A 14012-nucleotide genomic window follows, 5' to 3' on the forward strand; every position below is an offset into this window, starting at 1 on the left:
CAAACCAACAACGGTTGCCAAGTGGTCAAGGTGTATAAACATAGGCACAAAGACACAGACATAGGTACATACAAATATATATATTCTTTTATTTGTTTGAGTCATTTGACTGTGGCCATGCTGGAGCACTACCTTTAGCTGAACAAATCGATCCCAGGACTTATTCTTTGTAAGTCTATTCTATCTTTGTAAGTCTTATTCTATCGGTCTCTTTTTGCTGAACTGCCAAGTGACAGGGAAGTAAACACACCAACATCAGTTGTCTAGCAATGGTGGGGGACAAACACAGACACAACCAACAAACATACATACATACATATATATATCTATATATACACACACACATATATATATATATACGACGGGCCTCTTTTCAGTTTCCACCTACCAAATCCATTCACAAGGTTTTGGTCAGCCCAAGGCTATAGCAGAAGACACTTGCCCAAGGTGCCACGCAGTGGAACTGAACCCGGAACCATGTGGTTGGGAAGCAAGCTTCTTACCGCACAGCCACTCCTATTATTTAAGTAATAGAAAAAGAAAATGGTGAAACTGACATATAGACATCAATTTATTTGAACATATTCAATTCTGTAGTGTCGCCTGACTCTCCCCAGTGCCGGTGGCACATCAAAAACCTACTACACTCTTGGAGTGATTGGCGTGACGAAGGCATCCAACTGTAGAAACCTTGCCAGATCAGATTGGAGCCTGGTACAGCCTCCTGGCTTGCCAATCCTCATTCAAACCATCCGACCCATGCCAGAATGGAAAGCGGACGTTAAACGATGATGATGACGACTATATATACAGTGGACTTCTTTCAGTTTCCCTCTAGCAAATCTACTCAGAAGGCTTTGGTTGACCCAAGGCCATGTTAGATGACGCTTGATCAAGGTGCCATTCAATGGGACTGAACCCAGAACTATGATGTTGGGAAGCAAACTTCTTACCCCATGTACGTGTTAGCAAGAGTGCACACACACACGACTATATGAAAAAATCTTTCTATACTGTAGACTAAATATACTAGAAGACGAGTTTAAAAAAATAAATTCACTAACCTGAGATTATCAAGCAATTAGCAGACAATTAGTTTTTCTCTATTAATTGCATGAGAAAATCTCTATTAATGAATTTTTTTTATCCCTTATCTCATAAATGGGACTCTCCTTTTTCACCTAAATATAAATATTTTTTGCTGCTGCGTGTTTAGGCCAAAACGGCAGGGGCTCGTGACAGACAGGGATACGATTTAAGACGTGGTCAACCCCTGTAAATCAGGGATGGAGGCGGGAAGGAGCATCAAATTGAATTTGATGACATCGACGACAGCACATATCAAAATATTTAATTAATAAATTGTTTAAAATGTCCCGCGGAAGTTCAATGATCCAATCAGAAACAGCCTTAAGTAGGAAACTGATATAACGAATTAAATTAAAGTTGGATGTTTATTCGACCAATGAGATTCCATGTAAGAAAATCCGTCGGTAATATGACACTAGTAAACAACCTCAACAATCGGTAACAGTGGATTGTGGTTACCCACGTTTAGAAGTGGGTTACATACCAGATAAGAGGAGTTTACCCGACGCTCATGGAGTTTATACATAGGGTAGGTATTTTTCTGTGGCCGTTACTACATTAGATACATCAATAAGCGAGTATTGAACCGTACCGTAATTCATAGATCATTGTCACATGTTATATTATCGTTGTTGTTCATTTCTACGCTTAGTACCCGGTTGGGTAAACCCATGACTATTAGCATCCCACTCATGAACATTGTTTGTTTTCCTGGTAGTATTTTCCTTTGCGAACATTATCTAATTTATATTTCCTTGTTTAAAACAGCACGGTGTGATCTGTGAAAACTTTGACTGCTATTTCTAGCAAACCGAGAGACCGTCTAGAAGTGCGATCGCTTGTGGTTGATACTGGATGTGATTATGTGTACTGTTGATATTAATTAGCCCCAGGTATCGGCCCTGGTGGCTAATAAATGAAATAATTATTCAGCCCCAGGTAGACTCTGATTGAGAAACCCTACGATCAAAAGCATTCCAGCAACGACCATCCTGTCTGTTGTCTTGGGCATCATCATTTTAAGAGAGTAGTATGTGGTTGCTGTTTCTAGCGGGTCAAATGAGCACAGAGATTCTTTTGTTGGTTGGTGATGATGTGTTGTGGCGGTGTGTGGTTGTAGTTGAGGTTGTAGTAGTGGTCGTGGTGGATAGGGGTGTGTGTGGTTATGGTAATGTAATGCTGGTCTATTGTTGATGTGATGGTGTCCAGTTGTGACACTGGTCTCTGTTGTAGTATCGTGTGGTGTCATGGTGATGTCTTGTGATGTGAGAATGTAATAATGATGTTGTGATGGTGATCATTAATGTTTAACCCCAGGCCAGACCATACTCAACTGAAAATACTGTCAAACGAACTTTCAACTTGACTGTTCCGTCTTTATTTCTCAGGACTGCATAATCCAATGTGTGTTTCCTGTTTATGTTTCAAAGCCGTTAGGGTATGGCTTGTTTAACTTGACTATTATTTCTAGTATGTCAACGTATCACTTAGAGGCTTATGTTTAGTTTGTGTTAGCGATGATACATCAGCAAATAATGATAAAACTACTGTCTTTGTATGCGTGACGTGTGTGCGTGTGTGTGTGTGTGTGTGTGTGTGTGTGTGTGTGTGTGTTGTAGTGTTTGCAATGATATTTCCTGATGGCGGTGTTGTTTAGCCCTAGCTTAGACATGATTGATCAGACCTATGATCGGAAACAGTGGCCATGCTGTCTTTATTTAGATCTCGTGTATCTAGGACTATATGTTTCTCAATGTAATGTGACATATGTCTACGTACAAACTTTGGTTCTACTTAAATATAGAGGTCCCGACGCATCTACGTAACCCTAACCCACCCTAACCCTAACCAACCCTAAGCCCCTAACGAGTGGGCACTGTAACAACATATTATTACGTCGACGCATCGGGACCTCTATACTTAAGTAGTGCCCAAACGTTTCTCGTTGACTCATGCCTTGTGATGTTGACAATAATGGCTGAAGGGTTGTAACCTCGGGACACCGTTCTGCATATCTAAATATCAAATATGAATACATTAGAATCTCACATCTATAATATGATGTTTTCAAAACATTTCGTTTAACTAAAAAAATATCCAAGCGATTAGTGAACAAAAACTCCTGGGAATGTTTGAAATCGACAACAACTGGCAAGGGAAATAACTCTAATGAGCTCAATTCAAATGTTTTTTTGTAAGATATGAGACTGGTCGTAAGCGGGAGTGAAGTGGCCTGAAAAATAGTGAAAGAAACCGATATGTTTCGCTCTTAATAGCTGATGTCCTCAACGAATTATATTGCACTTATTTGGCAAAAGCTAAGAGTGATCAATAGCTATACAGGAAATATAGTGACGGTGCTTATGAATATCAACAATAGGGCTGAGGATAAAAACATTAAGGGAATCTAGGTGCATATCAAAATACACAAGAAAGTGGGATTTCACATATGGAATATAAAGGATTGAAGAACGTGTATGCCCTGGGATGAAAGGTTGGTGTATAATGTATTGTAAGGATGAATAGGCGGTGGTGGTTTGGTGGGTTGACGGGAGTATAACGATGAATGAAGAACGGTGGGTAGAGCGGTCTGGTTGTGTGAGATAATGTGGGGTGGCTGTAGTGCTACATTGAGAAAAGGTTTGTGTGTTGTTTAGTCCAACACCAGCTCTGATCAAACAGTCCTATGCCGAAAGGCTTAGTCGAGCGACGATCATTCTGTCCGTTTGGAAATCTATGTCAACACTGTATCGTTAAATTTGAATAAAATGACAGGACGTAACTTAATCCTTTTGAAGCGGAGATAAAGAATACACACACCACTCGTTTTCGACGTAACAAAAACCCTAACCCTAAAGTTAATCCTAAACCTAACCCTAACCATCCTGTGTGCGTATTCTTTACCTTCGCCTCCTTTTGTTGCAAACCCGCCTCAAACCACTCCTGGTTCAATGTCAGTCCTCTGTTTTAAAGTGACCAAAACTAAAACATGTTAAGTTATGTTACAAACATCAGCTTAATAATGACAAAGTTAGGAAATAAATTCTTCCTGTGGTAAGAAATTTGCCTCTCAACCACATAGTTCCGGGTTTAGTCCTACTGCGTGACACCAAAGCCTTGTGAGTAGATTTGGTAGATGGGAACTGAAAGAAGCCCCTCGTGTGTGTGTGTGTGTGTGTGTGTGTGTGTGTGTGTGTGTGTGTGTGTGTGTGTGTGTATGCATGTGGTGGGGGCTTGTGTGGCTTTGTGTCCGTGTTTGACTCCCTCCACTCTTGACAACCGATGTGAGTGTGTTCATGTCGATAGTATAAGTGCCAGGCTAAACAAAAAAAAAAAAAAACTAAGTAATGGGGTCAATTCGTTCGACTAAAAATTCTTCAAGGCTGTGCCCCAGCATGGCCACAGTTTAATGACTGAAACAAGTAGAAGATAAGATTTCCAAGATTAATTGAAAAAGAAGCAGTGTATTTCGACAGAAATAAGGTAACAAAAGAATTAAAGTGATCTAAATTAAAATCTGTAAAATAAATTCATGGTAACTCATGTTCCAAACACCAGCTTAATGATAGGAAAGTTATTTCATAAATTCTTTTATGATTTTCAAAATTAAATGGAACGAGCATAATAATAATGGAGTGATGTGGTTGGGAAGCAAACAAAACCCAGTCACATACACAATGGCTGGATTTGAACCCAGAACACTTCCAGCTGGGATAAATACCACAAAACATCCAGTTCAACATTCTTACAGTTCCACTCATCCTCTTTAACAGCCTCGAACGAGTAAAAGACTAAGTTACCCTTGGTTGCATTTGACCCTAGAGCAGCTCTTCTTAAACCTTTTTCATTCATGACCCCATTTTTCATCACAAGATTTTTTGCAACTCCAGGTATTAAATATGTGTTTGTGAAATAACATATAAACTGAAATTCTAGTGTTTGGATTTAATTTTCACGACCCCAGCATTTCGCTTTGTATCCCCATTTGGGGTCACAACCCATTGTTTAACCCTTACGTTACTGTATTTATTTTGAGATGCTCTGTGTTTCTTTGAATTAATTTTAAATATAATAAAGAATTTAGTAAAATAACTTAGCTATCATTCAGCTAGTGTTAGGAACATAAATTGTGACTAAGGTTTGGTGGAAGATTTTAATTCAACACTTATGAAAACATGACATTTGTACTACAGAGCCAGAAGTGGTTTCAGTCGGGTCAGTATGAAAAGGGTTAAATTAATCATTTATTAACCCTTTTGTTACCATATTTCTGTTGAGATGCTCTGTGTTTCTTTCAATTAATTTTATATATAATAAAGAATTTAGTAAAATAACTTAGTTATCTTTCAGCTAGTGTTAGGAACATAAATTGTGACTAAGGTTTGGTGGAAGATTTTAATTCAAAACTTATGAAAACATGACATTTGTACTGAGAGCCAGAGGTGGTTTCAGTCGGGTCAGTATGAAAAGGGTTAAATTAATCATTTGTTAACCCTTTTGTTACCATATTTCTGTTGAGATGCTCTGTGTTTCTTTCAATTAATTTTATATATAATAAAGAATTTAGTAAAATAACTTAGTTATCATTCAGCTAGTGTTAGGAACATAAATTGTGACTAAGGTTTGGTGGAAGATTTTAATTCAAAACTTATGGAAACAAGACATTTGTACTGAGAGCCAGAGGTGGTTTCAGCCGGGTTGGTAACGAAAGGGTTAAGAAGCACTGCCCGAGAGCACAGGGAGTCTAAGAAATACCACAACATGTTCTGCCTGATGCTTTGGTGACTCTGCTAATTTATTTACCAATAAATTTAGAAATATTTATTGAGTGTCTAACTGTTTGATACAGTCTCTCGTTAGTAAGGTTTATGAATTTCCTGGCTGTTAACCTCGTTTTAAACAGGAAGCATCTGCATAGATCCTGAAAGAAGTGTTTGTTTATTGTTAAGTATGACTTGTGTGGTTGACAAGTTTGCTTCGTAATCACATGATTTAGGTTCAGTTCTGTTGTGTGGAGCCTTGCACAATTGGCTTCTACTATTACTCTGAGCCAACCAAAGCTCTGTCAGTGGATTTTGTCAGTTGAAGCTGAAAGAAGTCCATTGTATGTATGTATATCTATATATGATAGGAATATGTGTGTGTGCGTGTGTGTATGTGTGTGTGCATGTGTGTGAGTGTGCGTGTGTGCATGCATTCATGTGTGTGTGCATGCATTCATGTGTGTCTGCATGTGTGTGTGTGTGTGTCTGCATGTGTGTGTGTGTGTGTGTGTCTGCATGTGTGTGTGTGTGTGTGTCTGCATGTGTGTGTGTGTGTGTGTGTGTGTGTTTTCTGTCTTGTTTTGACATTTTGTAATAATTGTAAATGAATGTCACTGTTGTACAAGAGGTGTCATTCACTTCCAATATTCTGCCAAAAAAGCATATCTGGCCATGGGGGAAATATTACCTAGTTTGGAAACAGGTAAAGGTTGGCAGCAGGAAGAGCATCTGGATGTAGAAAACCTGCCTCAATAAATTCTGTCCAACCTTAGCAAGCATGGAAAAATGGATGTTAAAATGACGATGTTTAAATGTTTGAGACAATCTATAAATAAGTTTATAAATTTCCTGACTATTAACCTATTTTCACTCGAATCTAGAACCATCTATACACATCCAAGAAAGATGACAATTAGATATCGCTGGGTCTGGAAGAAAGGGGCAATGTTCATGATTTTTGTAGGTAAATACATGCAGGACAGATATGAGCAGGGAAGGAATTCCCGAGGGACTAGAGACAACGGTTAGAGTGTGGCTTGGAAGATTGGGCAGAGAACAAGGGTGATAAGAAGAGTAGCAGAGACAAATGGATAAGATGATTGAAGTGAGTTAGCAGGATAAACAGGGGCCATTATAGTAGATAACCTAGATATATTTCAGTCAAAGATTGGCCCAGGCCATATCTAAGTTAACACCTGATAAGATCTATTAAGACATTTTTAAGTCAAGTCTGGAGGTATCATGATCCATTCAAGTAAGGAGTTGTTATTGACTGAGATGTATCCAGGTACAGGTGACTTGTCTGGTATCCCTTGGAAAAGTTAGTCTAGGTTTCATTTGAGGGTGACGGGATCTTTTTCTTCTCTGATTTGTTTTAGGATAATATTAAATAGAACAGGGCCTATTGAAGTAAAGTGATTGTGTTGCAGTGAATTTATGTGTTGTGAGTCTGAATTGTGCAGAAGGCATATGTATGGCTTGGGGTCCCAGCCTCAGATGAATTCTTAATTTGACTTTAAGGTCATTCAGGCAATGCTGGTAGTATATGCTCCACATTGAGCAAATGATGTAGCACTCATGGCGGTGTAGCAAGTCATAAAAGGCAGCAATATGACGTAATGTTCATTTGCCTGAACAAGCATAATTGTTGGTAATCCCATTGGTTAAAATTACTGCCCATAGACGAATTCAAAACTTTCGTCAAAGAAATCTTTCACGAAATACGGTTCTTAGAATTCGGATATGAGCAGTTATAAAAACCCTGATTTTGTGGGAAATTACTTAGTGATGTCTATGCTCTATACCTCATTTACATTATTTACATTTGATGGATATTTCTCCTCATCTTATTTGTTGTTAACACAACGTTTTGGCTGATATACCCTCCAGCTTTCATCAGGTGTCTTGGGGAAATTTCGAACCTGGGTTCTGATTCCTAAGGTATTTTTCGATGTTTTTGTTATTATTATTATTATTATTATTATTATTATCATTATTATTATTATTATTATTATTATTCAAGTCACAGCTTGGAATCGAATTCGAAATCTTGGGGTTAGTAACCTGCATTCTTAACCACTACGCTGTATGCTCTATGTTGGCATGGATTGGACGATTTGACAGGATCCGTCAAGGACTATATTGTGCTCTGCTGTCTACTTTATAACTCTGGAATGGTTTCTATGGCTGGATGACCTTTTCAATGCTAACTAATTTCCAGTGTGCCTTGGATGCTCCTTTTTTTGTGTGCCAGCAGCACTAGTGAGCTTGCCATGAGGCTTGCAAGATGATGTGTGGTGTCTAAGTTGCTTATAGTAGCTTCAGCAGAGACTACAACATAGAAAAAGGTAGCGAGAAGAGAAACCACATCTTTGGACCAGAGGCTGGAACATGTCTGTGTGTGATGTTATGCCTGTCTCGGTTGGTGGTCCTTTTCTGGATGTAATCTAAGATGTCTATGTGTACAACAGCAGCAGCTGCAGCTCAGTTAAGCATTGTGGAGTATAATCTAACTAAAGAAGATTGTCAATTGTTGGGTTGGAGTTCTGGTTATGTTAAGGACATATTCTTACATTCCCGCATCTCTAATGTAGTATTAAGTTTCAGTCTACGAGAAATGCATACACATTTACTTTAATATGTATGCTCAGCTTAATACAATACAATTGTATATTCAAAAATCAATGCAAATAAACAAAGCCAGCTCATCAGATCACTGGAATATCATGGTGACATCAACATGCATGCAAAATTTACTCCTGTAGGCTGTGTGGTAAGTAGCTAACTTACCAACCACATGGTTCCGGGTTCAGTCCCACTGTGTGGCACCTTGGGTAAGTGTCTTCTACTATGGCCTCGGGCCGACCAAAGCCTTGTAAATGGATTTGGTGGACGGAAACTGAAAGAAGCCCGTCGTATATATGTATATATATATATATATATATATATATATATATATATATATATATGTATGTGTGTGTATATGTTTGTGTGTCTGTGTTTGTCCCCCCAACATCGCTTGACAACTGATACTGGTGTGTTTACGTCCCCGTAACTTAGCGGTTCGGCAAAAGCGACCGATAGAATAAGTACTAGGCTTACAAAGAGTAAGTCCTGGGGTCGATTTGCTCAACTAAAGGCGGTGCTCCAGCATGGCCACAGTCAAATGACTGAAACAAGTAAGAGAGTAAAAGAGAGAGATACATACATATACACACACATATACACATATACACATATACACATACATATACATACATATACACACACACATACATATGTCTGGGTGTGTGTAGGTGTATATTATATGCTTCTGTGTCTGTATCTTTAAACACATGCTTGCATGTGTGTACGTGTGTATGTGCATGTCTCTCCTTCTCTCCATCTCTCTCTCTCTCTCTCTCTCTCTTTCCTGAAACTGTAATGACATCTGGTCACTTGACTGAAGAAAGAAGGCTATGAATGACCCATCCTCTTTTCCCTGTCCTTCTGATTGTTGTTTCTCCACTCCACCTTTGTATTGTCCACCTGTCCAAATGTTTTATTGTCCTCTATTGCATTTTTGTTCCATTTATATATATGGCTGTGTGGTAAATAGCTTGTTTACCAACCACATGGTTCCGGGTTCAGTCCCACTGCATGGCACCTTGGGCAAGTGTCTTCTACTATAGCTTCAGGCCGACCAAAGCCTTGTGAGTGGATTTGGTAGACAGAAACTGAAAGAAGCCTGTCGTATATATATATATATATATATGTATGTGTTTGTTCCCCCACCATCGCTTGACAACCGATGCTGGTGTGTTTACGTTTCCGTAACTTAGCGGTTCAGCAAAACAGACCGATAGAATAAGTTCTAGACTTACAAAGAATAAGTCCTGGAGTCGATTTGTTCGACTGAAGGTGGTGCTCCAGCATGGCTGCAGTCAAATGATTGAAACAAGTAAAAGAATAAAAGAAAGAAAGAGTATATATACATTATATATACATATATATATATACATGTTGTGTAAGATATAAGTTAGAGGTAATGCAACCTTCTAAGGGATAGATGTATCCACAGGCATTTCTGGTATTACCTCAGTGTGTATGATCCTTGTTATAAGGTATACGGTAGTGAGTAATTTAAAGGTAAAACCGTGGTTTAATATACATACAGATGATAAGAAATGGAGCAATTTACGGTGAGAAGTGGATCATTGGTCATTATTTAATTACGATGAGTGTATGTTTACAGCTGTTTCTGTATATCAAGCTGGGATAAATTTGTATTTACCTTGTTACAGTTGATAGACATCTTCAGAATGGTTATATGGCAAAGATGAATAGAAAGAAAATAGAAAGAAAGGAAATGGAAAAGGAAAAATGTTTGTTAATAGTCTTACATTTTAGTGACTTCCATTATTCATTGTATCATTTGGAGAATAGAAGAGAAGAGAGTTTGTTAAATCCATGGTCTTATAATTAGTTTTCCATTTTCCTTTCCATTTCTTATATTTTCTTTCTATTTTCTTTCTATTCATCTTTGCCATGTAACCGTTCTGAAGATGTCTATCAACTGTAACAAGGTAAATACAAATTTATCCCAGCTTGATATACAGAAACAGCTGTAAACATACACTCATCGTAATTAAATAATGACCAGTGATCCACTTTTCACTGTAAATTTCTCCATTTCTTATCGTCTCTGTCTTTCTCTCTCTCTCTCTCTCTCTCTCTCTCTCTCTCTCTCTCTCTATATATATATATATATATATATATATATATATCAGGGGTAGCTGATGAAGTAGAATGTTCTCTATGTGGCTTGTGTGTTTTCTCGTCTCTGTTTTGTTTGCAATGTCCTGTACCCAGATATGCACCTATACATACAGGTGGATGTCGGTATGCACATACTTGTACGTATATATGCATATACTCATTTACTATTTGTTTTTATATATATATATGTATATATATATAGGGAGAATTCACAAAAAAACAACAGATGAAGACAGGTGGTGTATACAACAAACAGATGTATTAGTATAACACTTGGGAATTGTGAAAATCTTTAACGTTCCGAGCTTACGCTCTTCCACAGAAAGGAACTCAGAAAGAAACAAGGAGAGAAAAAAAAATGTGTGTAGTGGTTAGCGATCTATCATGGCATATATATATATATATATATCATCATCATCATCATCATCGTTTAACGTCCGCTTTCCATGCTAGCATGGGTTGGACGATTTGACTGAGGACTGGTGAAACCGGATGGCAACACCAGGCTCCAGTCTGATTTGGCAGAGTTTCTACAGCTGGATGCCCTTCCTAACGCCAACCACTCAGAGAGTGTAGTGGGTGCTTTTACGTGTCACCCGCACGAAAACGGCCACGCTCGAAATGGTGTCTTTTATGTGCCACCCGCACAAGCCAGTCCAGGGGCACTGGCAACGATCTCGCTCGAAAATCCTACAGGAGCCAGTCAGGCGGTACTGGCAACGGCCACGCTCAAAATGGTGCATCTCATGTGCCACCCGCACAAGAACCAGTCCAGGGGCACTGGCAACGATCTTACTTGGCTTGCCGGGTCTTCTCACGCACAGCCCATTTCCAAAGGTCTCGGTCCGTAGTCATCGCCTCGGTCAGGCCCAATATATATATATATAAATAAATATAAGAAGGAATGGTATTATTAAAATACCATCACATGTGGCAAGCAAGTTATCAGCCGTACAAGCAAATTAATAAAATATATACATACAATATAAGATATGTACTTATATATATATATATATATATATATGCGAGTAAAAATAAATACAAAAAAGGTGGGTTTTTTTGTATGATTGTGTATAGAGGAATATATTATTTTGCTTAAAAGAGTTCCAACACTGTCTGTTTTTTATGTTTTATTTATATTCCTGCAGAACTAATGTGGGGTATAGAATATGGAATATACAATATATAATATAATATACAATATACAATATAAAATAAAATAAAATAAAAATGGATGGCACCATGAAAGAAAGTATTGAATGTAGATGAAATATTGAGTGTTCAATATAAAGGATCAAATATATAAATATATAAATATAAATATATATATATAAAGACGACTCGAGTTTCAGGGCTATTTCCCTTCGTCATGGCCGGTATGACAGACTTTACATGAAGGCACTACGTGAGCACCCACATTGCTAAAGATATATCAGGTATGTGCCATCAGAAATTACTCAGGGTAGGCAGTTGGTGACCTTTATGGAGTAAAACACACAAAAAATAAGCGAAACACAGGGGTGCGACAGAGTTGAAGGCAGATCTACTTCTGCCTTTATAGCACGTAAAGAAAACGATGTTGTAGGAGTGGTGATGGTGGCGGCGGTAGTGGTGGTGATGGTGGTGATAGCGGTGGCGGTGGTGGTGGTGGTGGCGATGGTGGTGGTGATGTTGGTGGTGGCACTGCTCTTGCTGTTGTTGTTCGTTGCAGAGCAGTCCCGATCCAGTAGATCTGTCATGGAAGACATTCCATCCATGATCATCCCTTCTTACAGCTGCATATAGTTGCATCTAGGATTACCGTGCATGTGTCTCTCTTTTACGACAAGATTTCAACGATTTGACTGCTACTTCTAGCATGTTGAGTGACCACGTAGTGACTGCCTACTTGAATCATCCGAGAGCTAAGTTCTTGTTCAGCTGATACAGTGTGAGCCTAAGTTAAGTGTGCAGGTGTCTGTGGAGTATTCAGCCACTTACACTCTCAAACAAGTGAATTACTCACCAACGAGGTGGGGTGGGAGGTAAGGAAGTGTTGACATTTGTTCTGTGTTTGTTACTTTGTTCCTGATAAGGACGGAATGAGAGAGAAAGATAGAGAAGAAGTGTGAGGGAGAAAAAGAGTAAGAGGAGAGGAGTTGAAAGGAGCAGGGAAGAGAGGGTGAAAGAATAAAGGGGGGAAGAGTAAGAGGAAGTCATGTTATAAAGAGAACAGGAGATGATAACGTGAGAGATTATTGAGGTTGAACAGGTGGGTGGTATGTTGCGTACCTTGCCTTTGTTCATGTGTGAGTCCCTCCGCATGGCACCTTGGGCAAGTATCTTGCACTGTCGCCCCAAACTAACCGATGTCCTTGTGAGTGGATTTGGTAAATGGAAACTGTGTGAAACCCGGTTGTATATGTGTGTGTGTGTGTGAGTGTGTATGTGTTGCTGTTTGTACCTCTTTACAGCCTTTGTTGGTGTGTTTATAGTCCTATGACTTAGCTGATCAAAAGAAACCATGTGTGTGTGTGTGTGTGTGTGTGCATGTCTAGTACCTCTTCAGAGCCCTTGTTGGTGTGTTTATGGCCCTATAATTTCATTGATCAGCAAAAGAAACCGTGTGTGTGTGTGTGTGTGTGTGTGTCTCTGTTTGTCCCCAGTACCTCTTCACAGCCTTCGTTGGTGTGTTTATAGTCCTATGACTTAAGGGAACCGTTAAAATAAGTTATCAGACTAAAAAGAATAATAAATATTGGGATCAGTTTGTTCAAGTAAACCATTCAAGGCAGTGCTCTAGCATGGCCACAGTCCAATGACTGAAACATAAAGGATGCCTCAAGATCGTTTGTCACCTCATCACAAAAATTGTCTCTGTTTAGGTGAGGCAATGAACATTCGTCTTTATTGTTTAATTAAAAATCTATTAATCACCAATCTTCTTGTTCAAGTGATTCATTAATCACCAGTCTTTATTGTTTAGCTCAGATGTCAATCACCAATCTTTATTGTTCAGGTGATTCATTAATCACCAATCTTTACTGCTCAGGTAAGACTGTAATCAGCTACCTTAATTGACCAGGTGAGGTGTAATCCTTGTGTTTCTTCTCTCATTGGATCTTGAAGAATTCCTGTTTCTGTCAGCATTGTTCACTCTTGACTGACCACCTCCCCTACTAACTGCGAACATTTTATGGCATTCAGGTGCTATGAAATATGTCCCTTAAAAAGTCTCAGCCAACTAATGCCATCTTGGAAAAGTGGGGGACACACACACACATGCACACAAACACACACACACACATGCACACACGTGTGCATGCACACATACACTTACACATGCACACACATGCATGAATGTACACACACATGCGTGAATGTATACACACATGCATGAATGTACACACATACACATATGCA

General features: G+C 38.8%; 1 protein-coding gene across 2 annotated transcripts in view; it reads left to right on the forward strand.

The window, feature by feature from the left end:
• Nucleotides 1–1478: 1478 nt before the first annotated feature.
• The window catches only part of LOC106869897 (lysosomal-trafficking regulator), a 204809-nt gene continuing 192275 nt past the window's right edge, over nt 1479–14012 (forward strand). Inside the window, exon 1 of one of the 2 annotated variants that reach the window (XM_089365207.1) lies at nt 1479–1618. The gene's annotated coding sequence lies outside the window, so the exon portion shown is untranslated. The remainder of the gene's footprint in view (nt 1619–14012) is intronic. The other variant, XM_089365198.1, reaches the window with a different exon arrangement.

The sequence above is a fragment of the Octopus bimaculoides genome, chromosome 1 (genome assembly GCF_046866305.1).
Source record: "Octopus bimaculoides isolate indiv1 chromosome 1, ASM4686630v1, whole genome shotgun sequence".
Taxonomy (NCBI): domain Eukaryota; kingdom Metazoa; phylum Mollusca; class Cephalopoda; order Octopoda; family Octopodidae; genus Octopus; species Octopus bimaculoides.